At 32.9% G+C, this 19,343-nt stretch overlaps 2 non-coding genes across 2 annotated transcripts; both read left to right on the forward strand.

Annotated features, from left to right (window-relative positions):
- The first annotated feature begins 1,707 nt into the window (after positions 1–1,707).
- Positions 1,708–1,814, forward strand: LOC121215027 (small nucleolar RNA R71). The gene has a single exon (XR_005910763.1). It is a non-coding gene; the product is annotated as a small nucleolar RNA R71 (small nucleolar RNA).
- Positions 1,815–4,029: 2,215 nt separating this feature from the next.
- LOC121214965 (small nucleolar RNA R71) lies at positions 4,030–4,136 on the forward strand. Its single transcript, XR_005910700.1, has one exon. It is a non-coding gene; the product is annotated as a small nucleolar RNA R71 (small nucleolar RNA).
- The last annotated feature ends 15,207 nt before the right edge of the window (positions 4,137–19,343 follow it).

The following is a 19,343-nucleotide window of genomic DNA, read 5'->3' on the forward strand; positions in this document are numbered from 1 at the left end:
CTCCATCAAGTAATCTTCGCTATCAACACTGCTGTAGCAAAAAATTTCAAATTCTTCTACTATTATTTCTATCACATCAACCGTGTGGCATTCCTCATTCTCATCCACACACTTCAACATATTAAACACATTGAAGGTGACCTACTGATCATTCACTCTGATAGTTAGCTCACCTTTTTGTACATCAATTAGAGTCCTTTTAATATCAAGAAATGGTCTTTTAAGAATAATTAGAACATCATGGTCAGCTTCATGTTCTAAAATAAAAAATCTGAGCGAAAGATAAATTTATCTACCCTTACTAATACGTATTCAATTTGACCTTCCGGATGGGTATAAGATTTTTCAGCTAATTGCAACGTCATTGTGGTACATATTGCCTTCCCAATTCCTAGTTTCCTGAAAATAGACATAGGCATTAGATTTATACTTATACCTAAATCAAATAATGCCTTACCTACATAGTGATTTCCAATTTAACATGGGATAGTGAAACTCCCTGGGTCTTTTAACTTCAGAGGTAACTTATTCATCAATATTTTTGTGCACCCTTCAGTGAGAGCAACAGTCTCAAATTCTCCCAATCTGTGTCGCTTTGACAATATGTCCTTCTTGAATTTTATGTAGTTGGGTATTTGTTCTAATGCTTCAACTAGTGGTATGCTAATATGGAGTTGTTCCAAGACATCTAAAAAAATTTTAAACTGAGCAAATGGTAGAGATGGTCGCCCTTCAAGTTGCTAATAATTTTTTGATGTGGCATTGTTGTTGGCAGCCTGATCTAATTCTGCCACGACATTCTTCTACTTACCCTTTTCAAGTGTAATATATTTTTCAGATGGCTATTGGATCTTTACCTGGTCACGTCTTGAGTCATTCTCTTATGCCGCTGCATTTTGAACAACATCATCTAGTTGAGTCTCGCTTCTTAGAGTAATACCCTTGTATTGCTCCTTGTCTTGTGTCATCGAATTTTCGGTGTCGCTGGGTAATGCTCCCTGCGGTCTTGTGTTCAAAACATTGGCTATTTGCCCCACTTAATTATCAAGCGCTCAAAGGGATGCAGCCTGACTCTGGATCACAGCATCATTCTTGGCCATATAATCCTTTAACAAGGCTTCCATGGAAGTAGATGATGACGCCTGACCATACTAATTATTTTTTCGGGGATTGGTTAAACGTATCCTAGCGCTGCATTATTGGCATTCTACCTTATGACAGTATTGAAATTTCCTACACTTTGACTATTCCAACTAAAATTCAGATGTTGCCTCAACCTTGAATTATAGGTGTTGGAGTATGGGTTTCTATTTCGATCAAAATTTCCCATATAGTATACTAACGCTGGATTGGATGGACATTCATCAAACATATGACTTTCACCACAATAAACACATGATGATTCAGCTACTTTTATTTCCTCCACAGTAGTTGAAGGTTTCATGGTTTTCATTATATTAGCTAGAGAAGATACCAGAGTTATTAATACAGTGATTGAATCGAGCTCGATGGTATCGGAAGTTCTCTTACCTGCCCCAAATCATGTAGTGGAATATTGGTAACCATTGTCGATAATTTTTTTCCAAAATTTCATATGCTTCATTATATGTTTTATCCAAGAAAGTACAATTTGCTAAGGCACCAACTACCATTTGTGTGTGCAGATTTAGCCCATTGTAAAATATCTCCATTTGAGTCCAGTGCTGGAATCCATGCATCAGACATTTCCTAATTAACTCCTTAAATCGCTCCCACGCTTCATATAGTGTTTCATCTTCAAACTGCCGAAAGGATGTAATATCATTTCTCAACTTGACATTCATAATGGGAGGATTATACCTTAAAAAAATCTTTAGCAAAGGTCATTCCATGATTTTCCCGACGGTAAAGCATTTAACCATGCCCTGGCCTGATCTCTTAAAAATATAAAAATAGCTTAAGTCTGAAGGCGTCTTTAGGAATACCCAGTTATTTGAATGAATCATAGACATCTAGAAAAAGTCTTAAGTGTAGTCTCGAATCTTTAGTTGGAAGTCCACCAAACTATCCTACTATTTCTTACATCTGGAATATTATCGGTTTCAACTTGAATTGCTGAGCTTGTATAGTTGGTCTAACTATTCTTGGATTTAGATCATCCACTATTGGGATGACATGCTCTCTAACTGGCCTATCTTGTTCATCCGCCACACGTCCAATGGGAGGAATTTCATTGCGATCATTTGGATTACCGTTAAGATCATTCATGTTTCCAACAATTTTTCTTAGTTCTTTTCTCTTTCTCAGAAAGGTTCTATCATTCTCTCGATCAAAAAGGTATTATGTGCTAGCAGGAATATCTCTTCGCATGCACTGATGATAAACCTATAAAAAGTAAAAACAATAAGTTAAATAAAACTACTAAGTAAAATAACCAAACCAAAATTCACCAAATTGTCGGTCCCCAGCAACAGCGCCAAAAACTTGTCGCGTGTAAAATGATATGCGATTTAGGCAAGCATACATGTCAGTTCAAGTAATAAAAAGGTAAGTGAGTATCATTCCCATGAGGATCGGATTATGGCACAAATTTGGTCAAGTTATTTTAATAAAGTTGGGTTAATGTTGTGGAAAAATGATTGAAGGAAATGTTATAGCAAAAGACTAAGGTAAATATGTCATGATGGGTAAATAACTGGAAGTACTATGGAAAAGGTGATAATAGAAATGTAAATATGGGAACTATTGCAAGGATAAAATGTAAATGAACAAATAATCAACTAAGAATGCTAAGGCGAAGGTATTTTGGCAGAGAATCAAGTATAGTGTTTACGATGTTTATGTGGAAAGTTGGAATTACTCAGAATCAACCTTACTGGCAATAATGTTACAGCAAAATCGTCACTTCTTTGACAATATATCCTTCATGAATTTTACGTAATTGGGTATTTGCTCCAAAGCTTCCATCTACAGTATGTTGATATAGAGTTGCTTCAGGACATCCAAAAATCTTTTGAACTAAAAATCTTGCTTGGAATTCTAGAATCACTAAGGAAAAGGTGGCAGTGGCCTTCCTTCAGACCGTTGATATTGTTTTTTTGTGCCATTCAGTTTGACCATATGATCTAATTCTGCTACAACATTCTTTTCTTTGGCTTTTTCAATTGTAGGTTACTTTTCAGATGGTTTTAAAATCTGTCATCGATTGAGACTTGAATCCTCCTCTTCAGTAGCGGAATCTCTAACAACTATATTCAACTGAGTACCATTTCTGAGAGTGATGGCCTTGCAATTTTCTTTTCCTTGTGATCTTGCATTCTCAGTATCACTTGGCAATACTCATCGAGGTCTCAAATTTAGAGCATTGGCAACCTGTCCCACTTGATTTTCCAAGGCTCTTAGGGATGTAGCTTGACTCTAGATCACGACATCATTTTTGGCCAAGTATTCTTTCAGTAAAGTTTCAATAGATGAAGAAGATAATGTTGAATTTTGTCAAACATTCTATCACGGCATAAGCTGATTATAACCAAGCAGTGCACTTGTGGCATTCTGTCTAATTACATTGTTGAAATTTCCCACTCTTTAATTATTCTAGCTAAAGTTTAGGTGTTGTTTTCACCCTGGATTGTAGGTATTAGAGTAGGGAATATTATTACGGTTGAAATTGCTCATGTAATGCACAAATGCTGGATTTGATGGACATTCATCAAACAATGATCTTCCCCACAATAGATACAAGATAGTTTGGCTGATTTCATCTCCTAAACTATAGTTGGTCTCTTCATTGTTTTGCTCATATTAGTTAAAGATGATACTTGGGCAGTCAATGAAGTGATTGCATCAAGCTCCATTATACCAACAACTCTTCTACTAGTCCCAACTCTTGTGGTAGGACACTGATAATTATTATTGGCAATTAATTCCAAGATCTCATATGCTTCATTGCAAGATTTATCCAACAAAGTACCATTCACAGAAGTGCTAACTACCATCCTCGTATGTGCATTCAACCCATTATAAAAAAATTTCATCTCTGTTTAGTACTGGAAACCATGCATTAGACATTTCCAAAGCAATTCCTTGAATCTTTCCCAAGCTTCATACAACGTCTCATCCTCTGTTTGTCAAAAATACGTGATATCATTTCTAAGCTTGGCATTCATATTAGGCGGATTATACCGTAGCAAAAAATTTTGGCAAAGTTTATTCCAAGATGCCACCATCCTTGACGGCAAAGCATTCAACCATGCCTGAATGAGTCACAGACTTTTAGGAAAAGTCTTAAATGTATTCATGGATCTTCAGTAGGCAACCCACTGAATTGTCCTACCATTTGCAACATTTGAAACATCACCAGTTTTAGTTCAAATTGTTAAGCTTTTATGTGTGGTCTGACTATCCTTGGGTTCAAATCATCCAGAATTGGTACTACATGCTCACGAATAGGCCTATCTCAGTCATCTATTACATGAGGAATGTCAATATCCTAACCATTCAAATATAATAGATCTTCCACACCTGAATCATTTTCGATCCTAGCCATATCTTGCAGTTCTCTGCTCTTTCTTCGCAAAGTTCTTTTGATCTCTGGGTCAAAAGGATATTTTTCATTAACAGGAATGCCTCTTCTCATGCAATGATGGAAAACTTAGAAATATTAAAGACAACTAAGTTAGATAAAACTAATGGAATTAGATAAGCAATAACAAAACCAAATTTCACCAAATTGTCGATCCCCAATAACGATGTCAAAAACTTGTCATGTATGATTATAGTATGTGAAATGTGCAAGTATACACGTCAAATCAAGTAATATAATGATAAGTAAGATCATCTCCACAAGGATTAGATAGGATTAACTTGGTTATGTTACTATTATGAAGTATGTGAATTATGTAAAGGCAAAACAAAGACAGAAATGCAAAGGTAATCAAAATAATGATGATGTGTGCAATATGTAAAGAAAAAAATATTTAAAAATATATTATGATAAAGATACCAAGACAAAAGTAAGAGGGTCTACGCTATTGAATGGAAGGCTGGGATTACTAGGAATATACCCTTATAAACCAATAATGCCTCGACAAATTCTTAATCAACTTACTGCTTAGAATAGATTTAAAATGGTTTACTTCTTTTGAGAGCAAGACCTTAGGATACCTTACCTAAGGAAATATATGTTTGTAGACCTTAGATGTGATTCCCAGTATTGATTACTCTTCACTCTGTATGAACGTTGCTCTATATTTAGAGACTGTTATGTGCATTCTATTGAACACCCATTCATATCAATCAATTGTGATCCAACTAACCTAACCTTTTTAGAATTGGGTTCTGTTTATAAGAATATTATGCATTCATCTATGTCTAGAGATTGCATGCATTTAATTCGAAAGAACAAATTGAATGAAACCATAAAATAGGTCAAATCTAAATTTCAACATTAATGGAAAATTCAAGTATTATCCAGTAATCCCAACCTGATGAGATTTAACTCATAGGTTGTTTAATCAAATCAGAATTCAAAATATCATTCAACATCTTCAACAATTAATTTCACAAAGAAGAAATTAAAGAAAATAAAGGAAGAACTTTAAGAAGCTTTTGCCGATCCAGCCCTCAACTCTGGTGGCGCAATGTCTTGCAAAGACTAGGTTGACTGCCTTTTTCTTCTCCCTCGAGTTCTGTTCTACTGCTCAACCTCTTCTAATACCCTCGTTCTTTTCCTCAGGATCTTTCCCCCAAAAAAAATCTCTGAAAGAAAAGTCTCTCCCTTCTGTCTCTTCTCCTTACTTTTTGTAGGGTAGATCCCCCTCAAAGCACACAATTTTTTCTCCTTATTTTTAAGTAAATCTTTCTAGTACAATTACAGTTGACTAAAAATGGCACGAATTGAGTGTTGACTCAGTGTCTTCTTGGAATTCCCATGGCATTAATGTTGGCAATCCATCCAACCTTTTGCCATGAAAAAACTTCACTCATTCATTTAAGCAAAATCCAAGCTTCATGATTCAATGTTTTAAAAATATAATAATATAATATCCTAAAATACACTAACTTTACCTAAATACAAGTAATTAACCAGGTCTAAAAGCCTGAAATATAACTCTTTTCAAGAGTTATCATACCGTAGAGTCTTTCGGGATCACACAAAAGCATTCTCATATATGGTATCAGACCAAGGGCCAAATTTTTTGACATTGCGTTATCGACAGTTCAAACCCTTGTTCTTGAATAAACGTCTTTCCTTGAATTTCTAAAAAGTATTTTTTGATATTTTGATTTGAAAAATTTGAAGGGTTTGAAACCGTTGATGATTCTAGATCATTAGTTCTCTTAGATTTTTGTGGAGGCATTTTCGAAAGATTTTCTCTCTAGGAACTAACAAAATTTCAAGCAATATATCTAATGGGATAGTAGAAATAAGTTGAGAACTCGTAACCACGATTACTTTCTTTGGATTCCATGAAAAGCTCTTTGTTGTAGTTCCTCAGATGCTTCTCGTTCATTCCTACACAAACTAGAAAAGAAGATTACAAAAGAAAGGTTTTGATAAAAAATTTATTTTTGGTTTATGAGATTTGGGTAGTTTTGAAAGGGTTTGAGAGAATTTGGATAGTTTGAAGGTTAAGAGGGTTTTAGGTTTTAATTAAAAGGGTTTTGGGATTTAAATAGGGTAAGTTAAGGGTTTAAAATTGGGTGAATTTAGGGTTTAATTAACTGGGTACACAATCGAGTCGAGTCGATCTTGTAAATATTTATAGTAAAGTTGCGATAGAGGGGTTTTGTGTCGTGACACCACTAGCAGGTTGTTGATGTCGTGAAAACATGGCTCGATGTCATGATATGCTTTAAAAATTCTGAAAACCTAGGTAAACTGCCTTCTGTGTCACGAGGTGATTTTCTCGATTCTTCCGATTCTGATTGAGGTGATTTTCTTATAGGGGATTAGTGAGTGGAGGTATGATTAATTAATTGTTATGTAGGGTTTTCTTAGTGGATCAGCTGTTTGGGAGAGGAAGAACTTAAATTCTAGGCTTAACAACCCTAGGAAGTCATTTAGGTGGGAATTAACCCAAAATTGGTATGGCTTATCCGTGAACACCTTATCCCCGAACCGGTCTAGACTGTGAGGTCGGAAGATAAGTTGTTCTTGCCAACTCATTATTTGAGAGTGGAAGATTGGAAGATCCTGCTGGGATAGCAACTAGTTGACTGCACAAGAAAGCCCGTGACGACAGTTGATTATGACTACCAAAGTGAGCTAATCTCCCTTGTTTACATTTAATCCAGTTTATAATCTAGTTTTTTGTAGACTCCTTTTTTTTATGTTATTTTTAGTTCTTTAATTATAAAAACCAAAAAACCTTTATTTATGTTTATTCGTAATATAATTTATTTAAAGTACTAATTAGATCTATTGGTGTATAACTTAGAATTAATTTAGTACTACCCTCCCTTGGGTACGATCCTTGGATACTTACGAAGTGTTTCATTGTAAACAAACTATATTAGAACCTGACCCATATACTTGCGGACACTGCTCCGAATTCTATATATTTTGTAGCAGTATTCACACTCTGGACGTTAGTATGTCCGGAGGTGGTCAAGTATGCTCAGGCTTAGGGTAGCTTTAGGTAGGGGTGAGCATTCGATCGAATCGAATTGAATCGAATCGAATCGAAAATTTTCGAGTTAATCGAGTTTTCGAATCTCATTTTATCATCCTAACTTTATTTGAAGTTTTCTCGAATCGAGTCGAGTGAGATGGAATTCGAATCGAATCGAATCGGATATATTTGTTCGAGTTAAATTTTAAAAAATAATTTTGGGTCCTTGTAACCATTGTCATCCATCGTAATAAAATTTGTCCACCTTAATCAAATTTTTTATTAACTTTCATCATTTCATAATTTATTTATTAATTTTTTATATACTGGGTAGCTTCTTTGCTTGCTTAGTTGTTTCAATTATCTTCAGATTCTTGTCACTATGTATTTTAGAATTAAAAAATATATTAAATGTAAAAATATGATTTTTTAATAAAAGTTATTTTAAAAATAAAATATGAAATTGATACCAATATAAAATTTTAACACGAATATTTTATGTCATAATTAATAATTCAATTTTGATATAAATATTCAATATGACTAAACAATTCAATAATATAAATAATATAAAATGTGAAATTTAATTTAATAATATAAATAGTAGATATAAATAAAATTATTACTATTTATGTTTAGTGATTTTTTTGGATAATTTTGATTTTTTATTTGAGAGTAAAGGGTGAGAAGTAAATGTTTAGAGGAAAAATAAAAAGTTTTGGGGAATAAAAGTTTGAGGGAAAGTAAATAGGGGGAGTAAAATTTTGGAGGGAAAATATTAAAAAAAATTGGAGGGGGAGGGTTTGGGATAGATGGGAGGTGGGATGGGAAGGGAATAAAAGTTTTAGGGGAAAAGTGGGAGGGAGTAAAAATTTTGAGGGAAAATAAAAGGTTTTGAGGGTTTTTGGGAGTAAAATTTTGAGAAAAAATAAATGGGAGAGTAAAATTTTGGTGGGAAATGAATTTTGGGTAGATTGGGGGGTTGGGAGGGGAGGGGAGTAAAAGTTTTGGGGGGAAAGTGGGAAGGTGTAAAAGTTTTGAGGGAAAAGTAAAAAGGTTTGGAAGTTTGGGGTAAAAATGTAAAATATTATAGTTTGATATTCGAATTATTCGAGTTATTCGAATTTGAAAACTCAACTCGATTTGAACTCGAAATTCGAAAAAAAATTCGAGTTGATTCAAATAACTCGATTGACTCGAATAACTCGATTCGTTTAACTCGAAATTCGAATTTTTTTTCAATTTTTTCGAGTCGAATCGAGTTTTGCTCACCCCTAGCTTTAGGTGTGTCGCAACACCAAAGGTAGTATAGCAATTCTTGTATTCTGCTCCTTATGTTGGGACCTTAAATTCTCCGTGTTGCAACATAGCAACTAGTATTGAGTTCTTATGCCTTTATATGGTCTCCAACACACTCACTAAATACGTTAGCTAGCCTTTAGGCTTCATTCGGCCCCTAAGATAATAAAAGACTCAAAATATACTTTTTATTGAATTTAAACTAAAATATGAAAACATAACTAAAATATAATAAAAGTCTTTGTATTCAAGCTCCTCTAGTACGAAAACTAGTTTAATTTGCTATACCAAATTACAATAGATCAGGGAGCTTACTTGAAAACACTTGTACAGAGCTCGCACAAAAGCTCTTAAAAACATACTTTAAAACATAGGCCCGCTTTGGAGCTTGCATAAAAATATACTTAAAAACATAACTTCAAAATGTGTCTTGAAAACAGAGTATTAAAAATAGAGTTTTGCAGAAAACTTACTCTTGTTAATTTTTAAAAACAAAGTTCTTGGAAATTATAATAGTTTGCACACAAGTTACGAACCTTGAGCTTTTGTACTAAAAAACATATTAGTGAACATACTTATTGTAACAAACCGTTTATCAGTGGTGTCGGAAATAGTGATTTTGGGGTCACAAATTCGACGTGTGAGTTCGTAAATATTTACTATTTAATATTTACGAGTCAAATATAGTATTAAAATAAATTTTGATTTGGCAATTTATGCTATTTGAAAAAAATAATTAGGTTCAAATGTTATGACCCTAAAGTTAAGTAGTTTTAAAAAATGAGGTATTGGGATCTCGTTTCTATAAATTGAGTCGAAATTATTTTATTAATTATTTATGGAGTGTTATTAAGGTTGTATTAAAGTTTTTTTAAGAAATTTTGATATTTAAATGGTTAATTAGGATAGAAGGATTAAATTGTAAAAAAGGTAGAAGTTACCTATTATAGATTTTAAAATACCAAATGGATTAATTTGGAATTAGACCATTGCAAAAAGTCCAAGCAGTGGTGGATGGCAATCATTCCACTAACCTTTGGGATATTTATCCATTAAGTCCTAATTAGTTTAAGGTTAAATTGTAATTAAGTTTATTTAATTGGAATTTAATATAATTGAAGAACCAATTGTGTAGTTGAACATTCCTTAAATGGCTTAATAGTAGGAATGATGCGGAATTATCTAAATTGTCGTAAATTGCATTTAGACCCTAATTAATTGAAAAGGACTAAATTGTAAAAGTTGCAAAAGTTGAATTTTATTATCTAAATGAGTCAAATAGAATTATTGAAGGAATTTAAATGGCAATTATACCATGTTCAATTATAGTAGGCGGTGATAGCATGGTTTTAAGTGAAAGTTTGTTAATTATAATATGAATTTAATAAATAAAACATGAAAGAAAAATAAAACATGAAAGAATTATAAAAAAAATGAAACAAAATCCATCATCTTTTATCATTTTCTTCTTCCCAACCGAGTTCACCATGGATGAACTAATGAGATATTCAGACAAGCTTCCAAGCTTTGCATGGGTATGTTAATTTAGCCCATTTTTAGTATTTTTTTTTATGTTTTTGAAATCCTTGTAGCTTAATTTAGCTAACTTATGAACTAATTTGTAAAATTGTTAAATGTTTTGAATTTTTCTATTAATGATTTGGTGATGTTTTTGAAGTTTTATGACAAATTTATAAGCTTGATAGTTTAATAGGATAATTTTGTAAGGTAATTTTTGGTAATTTTATTGTTTAAGGACTAAAATATGAGAAATAGTAAAAATACAAGGACTTGATGTTAAATAACAGTAAACATGGGCTGTAGTGAAGTGTTATACTATTCGGTTGAGTTTGATTTTAGTTAAATTTAGTTAAATTGCAAGATTGGGGCTTAGGGACTAAATTGCATAAATATACTAAATGTAACACATACCTGGTATGATCGTCGAACCCGAGCTATAAAGTGCTACAAGCAATTACAAAACATTCGATGTCGTTTCATAGTCCAAATATCAATTAAATATCGTTTTATTCATATATAATCAAATACAACATACAATTCATCAATTTTGTGGGATTTTATTAAGCTTACAAAAATTTCAAACCAACCTATTAAGAATTCAAGTGTATAAGAGCATATACAAAAATATATTCCATAGCATACCATTTTCCCAACTATTAAATCATCAAGCTTATAACCCAAGTTGCCTAACAAGATAATAATAACATGATTATCCCGAACACATACGTATATATTTATATTCATAATTTCCAAAATGCTAACAAAATACTCACAATTCGTAACATAACCACTTGACATCCTAAATACACGTCGAGACAAAAAAAAGTCATCTCAACACTTGAGTTTGCGATTTCTTCTAGATGCTGAATCAATAATCGAATCGCTAAGTACCTAACATTTCGAGCCATTCGTCCACGGTTTTGTCTTTCCTTTCTTTTCAAGAAATTCAGGTCATTATAATGTACTTCGCCACCACTGAATAACATGAAATACTCCAGCTCTTGAATAACAACTAAATTTAAACCAAATCATTTATTTAGTCCAACCGAATAATATGAAATTGTCCAATTTTTGGATCACAACTAAACTTCGATTATAGCATATATTAATTCTAACCATATAAAATGAAATTTACTAGCTTGGGACATAAATTTAAACTGATATAAATGTTAGTCCAACCAAATTACATAGAATTATTCAACTTCGGACATACAATTAAACTCAATTTACGCAATAATGACACATAATCAATATCAATCCCAAAGTTATACATTTTTAATCGCAACACCAAAGCACAATAAATTATAGGTATAAATTCCTTTCAACTTGTCAGCGTTAAGATATCACAATTTCATTGTAAAGACAGTTTAATATAAAATAATTAATCCCCTTCAGATAGTGTTTAAGACAACCTAATTACTTACATTTTAATTTAGATGAAACAGCATAACATCTCAATTATAGCTACTACCTCTTTTAATTTTAGCTTACGACATTAATATTTAGTCTAATTACAACATCAGAACATCATAGTTGTAGCTATTACATTTTTTTTTAATTTCAACCTAAAGCATTAATATTTACAGCATATTATTAGCACATCAAATTTCAGCTTTCAGACATCGTAAGTTGTAGCATCTAATTGCCTCAATTTCCAACTTCCAAACCACATAATTTGTAGCATTTAAATGCCTCAAATTTCAACACTCGGCAACATAAAATACAACATCTAACACTCCAAATTTCTAGCAAGTTTACAAGTCTTTAAACATGGAAATTAAATATTGAAGTCTAGAATTCGGGTACAGTGGCCAAAGTTGGCTTTTAACCTCCAATAATTTCTCCATATTTCAGCATGTAGCAGTTCAACTACTCAACAAATTTAAACATATTCAATTCTCCACAATTTCCACTACCTCTTCAAATTTGGTCCTCCTTCACTAGTTTGGGAAGTTTTATTAAACTTACTTCAATTCTCACATATAAAAGGTCTGGCTCGAGCAACAAACATGCAACTAAAATAATTAAACTTTTTACTTGCCAAGCACTTTTAATTTCTCTTTAAATTGGTCAGTATTGTACACAAGTGCAACATTACATTTTAATTTTAATTGGCACCAATATTTAATTACTCTTACATGGACAATAATAATGAGTCCACAAAAGAGGGCATTAATCAACAGTTTTACTATTAATTTTTGTCTTGCTCTAGACAGCAACAAACACTCATAATATTGTGTATTAAATAAATTTCAAGCTCATTTAGACAAACTAAAGTTATGGCCTTTGGGCACCTTTAATATTTACCTCCCAACATCATGACTGGCATCATTTAACCGTCCCAAATTACGGCCTACAGACTTTGTAAATTTCAGCATTTAGACACTTTAAATAGCAAATTCCAGACATCATAAATTTACATCCTTTTTGGACATCATAAATTGACATTTAAACCACTTAATTCCAATTATTCAGACCTTATTTATTTATGTTCAATTAAACAACAGTCATAAAAAAATTTGGAGATAGCATAGATCAGCACCAACAAACCACCTTCTTCTGGCAAAGAAATTTAATAGCCTGCTTAAACAAATGCATGCATAAACAGCTCCCTCGACAACATGCATTCCACCAAAATTTTCCTTGGATTTATACATTCATACCGACATGAAAGTGTAACAAAGCAATCAAGAAAGAAAAATGTATAGAGCACTCACTGAAACCCGAAGTCGAGCATAACCTTGAGTAAGATATCTTCCCCAATTGTTGCTGCCTTCTCCTTCCCACTTTTCTGAAAGTTTCTTGAGGAAAATCATGTAACACCTCTAACCCTTATTTGTCCCTGGATTAGGGTTACAGAGCATTACCGTACAAATAAAACATTACAACATACACTTCATACATTAATATAAACATAACAAAAATCATTCATTCACAAATATATCGTCCCTAAATTGAGCCCCCGAGGCCTTAAAAATACATTAGAAACAATTCAAGGCTATATTGGAAGCATTTGGAAAGTTCATGAAAAAGTTAGAAAAGTCTAACTATAAGGGTCACACGACTGTGTGGCCAGGCCCTGTGCCTCACACGGCTGAGATACACGTCTGTGCTACTGGCTGTGTAACAATCAAAAGAGGGACACATGACCGTGTCTCAGCCCGTGTCCTCACCCGTGTAACTCTCTAAGTAGGGTCACACGGCCAAGTCACACACTCGTGTGCCAGGCTGTGTGCTAGGCCGTGTAACTGCCTGACTTCATGCATTAAAACCTATAAGAGACACACGGCCGTGTCGCCAAGTTACATGCCCGTGTCTCAGGCCGTGTGGACATGAATTGGCCCGAAAACAAGCCATTTCCATCACCACATCAAGCAATCACCTAAAGGTCTTGAATACACCTAATCAAGGCATCAAAACTTGACCATAACTTACATGAAATGACTAATTCAATAGTCCAAGATCATTCAACAAATATGCCATACAAGGAACCTCAAATACAAACATATAAACTTACCTAAACATATATATACTTGACCACATTTCATTCATACACATCTAGTTCAATACCATCTCAAAACATACTATATCTTGACCATTGGTACTTTAACATAAACTTACCATTTGAGCCATACCATTCATGCATCATAAGTACCAAAATGACACAATTCAACCAACATCAAATGGTACCAAAACAACTTATACATGCCAAAATCAGCAACTAGATACCAATACAAGTTCACCTATACATGCCATTATAACCTTAGCCAAAACATCAAAAACTATCGAAATTTATGCTGGATAGTGTGATAGATCTCCAATGAGCTTCCAAACTGATTGAGCTTCTGACTATCTATAAAACATGGGAAAGAAAACTACGTAAGCACATAATGCTTAGTAAGTTCGTAAAACAAGGAACATAACTTACCATTTCAATACAAAACATTAAGAATAAGCATAATGTAATCCAACCACGAGCTTGGCACAAGACTAAGCACCATCATCAACACATGTTAGTGCATTCAAACATAATTCACTTGAATTATACATAAGGTAAGCCATTTTTACATGAACATACTTCATTTGAAATCATCATTTCCTTTCCATGAATACATGATATAATTCACTTGAACACCTACCATTCCTTTCTTTTTCATGCCCATTGAACCATTTAGAATATCATCAGATACTTGAGAAAACTCACACTAAGTGTGCTTAAACATATAATTGTAACCTTTCCTTTATATCATTGCTCACATGAGCTATAGGTCAGAATGTAAGCTACACGATGTTGCTCACACGAGCTGTGGAGTATCCGCAACAAGTGCAAGACCTTAGCCATCAATAGGACATTCAAGACCAGCACTTGAAACATGAAAATCCTAATGACATGTCATTTGTATCTTTCGAATTCCTAAGGTTCAACCGAGACTCGATAACCGTCATGGTATTATCGGATATTCATCATTAAATTACATAAAAACTAACATATTAACATATAATTGATAATAATATTAAAACAATATTTATTCATACGAACTTACCTCGACAAATAGGGCGTAGGAACTGGATCGACTTGTCTGAGGCTTTAGCTATTCCCTGATCTAAATTCGTACGAGGTCTATCTTGATCTAAATAGACAAATTAAATCCATTTAATACTTCTATTATTCAATTCAGCCCATATATTTTTGCAAAATTACAAATTTATCCCTAATATTTTTACTTTTCACAATTTAGTCCTTAAGCTCATAAATTTAAATCTAAGCATTTTTATCCTTTTCTCAAGCTAACCAATTTCTCTAGGGACCTATTTCAACTCATAAAAACCATCATTTCATAATTTAACTTGAAATTTTATCATTTTTACAAATAAGTCCCTAAAAATAATTTTCATCAAAAATCACTTTACAAAACTTATTTATTTATCAACAAGGCCTCATAATTTTTCATTAAACATCAAGAATCATGCAAGAACATTCATTTCAAAACCCTAAATCTTTAACAATTTTACAAATTGATCCTCGGGTAAGCTAAATTAAGCTACAACGACTTCAAAAACATAGAAATCATTAAAAACGAGCTTAAAAATCACTTACATGCAATACTTGAACATAGTCGAACCTTCAAGGTGAAAAATGGAGGTTTTCCTTCTTTATTTTACGTGGAAACATGAACTAAAGAAGATGATACTTTTATTTTATGTTATTTTTCTTTATTTAATTATTAAATTACCTTAATAACCTTATTAATTAACTAAATAAAACATCTAATTCATGCCCATATTTGTCCACTAACATTATGAATGGTCTAATTATAATCTAAGTCTACTTAAATTTAAGTTTCATAGCAATTTTCCCCTTTTTACTAATAAAACTCTTCTTTTACACCTTTTACGATTTAGTCCTTTTTACATAATTAAGCATGCAAACGTCAAAATTGATTAACAAAATTTTAATAAGACCTTACTAACATCCCATAGACATTAAAATAAGAATAAAATAATAATTTAATTGTCATATTTGTGGTCCCAAAATCACTGTTTTGATTTCACTGAAAATAGGCTATTACAAATCAACTCCTAAACGAGCACAAAATTTAATATGCAACAATTCTCTTCTCCCTCTCTAATTGAATTGTAACCAGAAAAACAAGCTAAAATTTTTTTTAAATGTCCTCTCTTTCGAAAAAAATCCAGGTTGAAGAAGACTCTCTTCTTTTTTAATATTCTTCTTTTTCTTACTAAAACCCCATTTTAATATTAATGAGATTTTTAATTATTATTTTATTAACATTTTATTACATAAATAAGTAAAATAATCAAATTTTCATCCACTATTCTTTATGTATTGGTTTAATTACCACTTAAGTACTCTTGATAGTTTAATAGGACAATTTTGTAAGATAATTTTGGTAATTTTAATGTTTAAGGACTAAAATGTGAGAAATAGTAAAAGCACAAGGACTTGATGTTAAATAACAACAAATATGGGCTATAGTGAAGTGCTATACTATTAGATTGAGTTTGATTTTAGTTTAATTTGGTTAAATTACAAGATTGGGGATTGGGGACTAAATTGCATACAAGTAAAATATTAGGGGCAACTTTGTAAAAATGTCAAAAGGACTTAATTGCATAAAATGAATTGGTTTTGTTTTTTGAATTAGTGAATTGAATGGAATTATTATTTTAGATCAAGAACGAGTGAAAAATCGAGGAGAAGAGAAAATTACCAAATATCTCTTGTACCTAGTCATTGCTGCAATTTAGTGAGGTAAGTTCATATGAACTGTAAATCACCTAAATGTTGTTTAAATTGAATGTTTATCATGTTATTTTTAGTGTAAATGAATCAATATATATGTGAATCTATCCCATTATGACGAAATAATGAATATTAAGTCCTGGTTGAACCTTAGGAATTCTTAGGATACAAATGACATGTCATTAGGGATTTCATGTTTTGGGTGCTGGTCTTGAATGTCCTACCGATGGTTGAGGTCCTGCATTTGTTGCGAATTCTCCACAGCTCGTGTAAGCAGTATCGTGTAGCTACATTCTGACCCACAGCTCGTGTGAGCAGGTTCATTTCACAGCTTGTACGAGCATTGATGTAAAGGAAAGGTTACGATTATATGTAAAGGTACACTTGGTGTGAGGTTTCCTGAGTAGTCGTTGTAATTCTAGATGGTTCAACGGGTAAAAAAAGGAATGGAACGGTAAGTGACTTAATGGAAAGGTTCGTAACTATATGAAAAGGTTTATGCTTATGTAATGAATCTTATGAAATTTATTTATGTTATAAATGAGTTTATATGATTGTCAATAAATCTACTAACATGTGAGCTCGATGATGCTTGAATAGGCTTATATTAAACTCAAAGTATTGGAAATAGTAAGTAAGCAAATGGAATGAATCAGGATTGTATGGTAACGATGCTGAATTAACTGTTATGTTTATACACGGTTGATTACTTATGTATCATGAACAAGTATACTAACTTGTGAGTTTCAATGTGTTATATATAGGCTTCTACTAAGCTTATGGCATTGATAACAATTTGTATTTATTCTATAAATTTTGTCATGGAAATGGTAGGTTATGTTTTAAGTTTATATAAGCTTACTAAGCATTCATTGCTTACATAGTTATTTTCCTTTGTTTTATAGATTATCAAAAGCTCGATCGGTTGGAAGTTGGTCAGAGATCTATCACACTATCCAATGGACAATTCGGTAGTTTTTTAAGTAATTTGGCTAAGGTTTATAATGACATGTATAGGGTGATTTGTAATGGAATTATGGTGTATGTGTTAATTATGTCTTGGCATGCATAAGCTTTGGAAAGCTATGTTGATTTGATTCACTTTGATGCCTTACCAAGTTAGGTTATTTTGGTAGCTTTAAAGTTCTTGTTTATACAGTTCTCTTGGCTTTTCGATGATGACTTGAAAATGAGTACTTGTGACATGATTTAGTTCATATTTGAGCTAGGTTATCATGTATGGAAATGGCAATGTTAACATGTATTAGTCTTTTGTGTCATTAGTTTATTGATATATAAAATGGTTGATTTAGCATGCCTAGGTATTTGAAGATGATGTTAATTGAAGAACTTACAAAGCTTGTTAAGTAAAGTCTTGTTGGCTACATTAGGGCAGTTGAAATGTATGATGTTATGGCATACTTGTAATGGCTTGAAATTGATAAATGTGGTATGTTTTGGTAAATGGTGTTTGAATGTAATTGTGGTGCCTTTGAATGACATATTGGTTAGTTGAACTAGGGTCTTGAAATGACATTTTCATGTATGTTTGGATGATGTTTAGGTTCCTTTAAAGTGTGCACAAATGAGTAAAATGTTCATGCATGGTTGGGTTATGAAATGGCTTGATTTGGGTGAAATTCAGGTTCACACGGCTTGAGACACGGACGTGTGACTCAGCCGTGTAAGGCACATGGCTTGGTGACATGACTGTGTGTCATCTGCGAATTTCTTAAGGTTCCAAGTCAATAAGTTACACGTCCCAACACACAACCTGGCACACGGGCGTGTGGGGAAACTTCGAGAGTTACACAGCCTTGCACACGGGCGTGTCACACGGTCGTGTAACCCTACTCGGAGAGTTACACGGGCTAAGACACGCCCGTCTGTACCTAGTTCAAAAGTTACATAGCCTGAGACACAGGCGTGTGTCTCAGCCATGAGAGGCACACGACCCGGCCACATAGGCATGTGACCCTTGTTTCCCAATTTTTGTAATTTTTTCCTAAACTTTCTGATTTGTTTCAAATTGGTCCTGAATTGTTTCTAAGCTATTCTTAGGGCCTCAAGGGCTCGATTTAGGAACAATGTGCATGTATATGAATGGTTTATGATGTGATTGAATTATTGAATGATATAATGTTCAAATTTTCCCAATTGTACAGTAATGCTCCGTAACCCTAATTCGACGATAAAAATGGGTTAGTGGTGTTACACTTATGACGATCCAGATCACTCACCAAAAATTAAAAAACTTAAACAAGCTTGGCTTTGCTTCAACCCTTGTTGGTAGATGGTCCGGTTGGTTCGCAACATACATAAACACACAAATTACTTAAATAGATAGGACTTGCAGAATTCATATATGTAAGTGAACTTTCTAGACAATCAAACCTAACAGGATAGAGACTTACCCTTGGTGCTACGAACTAAGTTCAGAACAGAGACTTGATGACAAAATATTTTATTAGAGAATTCTCATGGAATAAGGGTTATATTTATAGACCTAAGTGTCCTAGAATTCTTAGGATACCCTACTTGAATCAGGAAAGGTGTTACTTGTACGAAAAGTATTCCTAGATACATTATATCTTTATTTCATAATTTCCTAAGTTGAATTGATAACAAGCTAAACATTACCCGAAATATGAATGAGCTTGTAAGCA

Source organism: Gossypium hirsutum, chromosome D02 (genome assembly GCF_007990345.1).
Source record: "Gossypium hirsutum isolate 1008001.06 chromosome D02, Gossypium_hirsutum_v2.1, whole genome shotgun sequence".
Taxonomy (NCBI): Eukaryota; Viridiplantae; Streptophyta; class Magnoliopsida; order Malvales; family Malvaceae; genus Gossypium; species Gossypium hirsutum.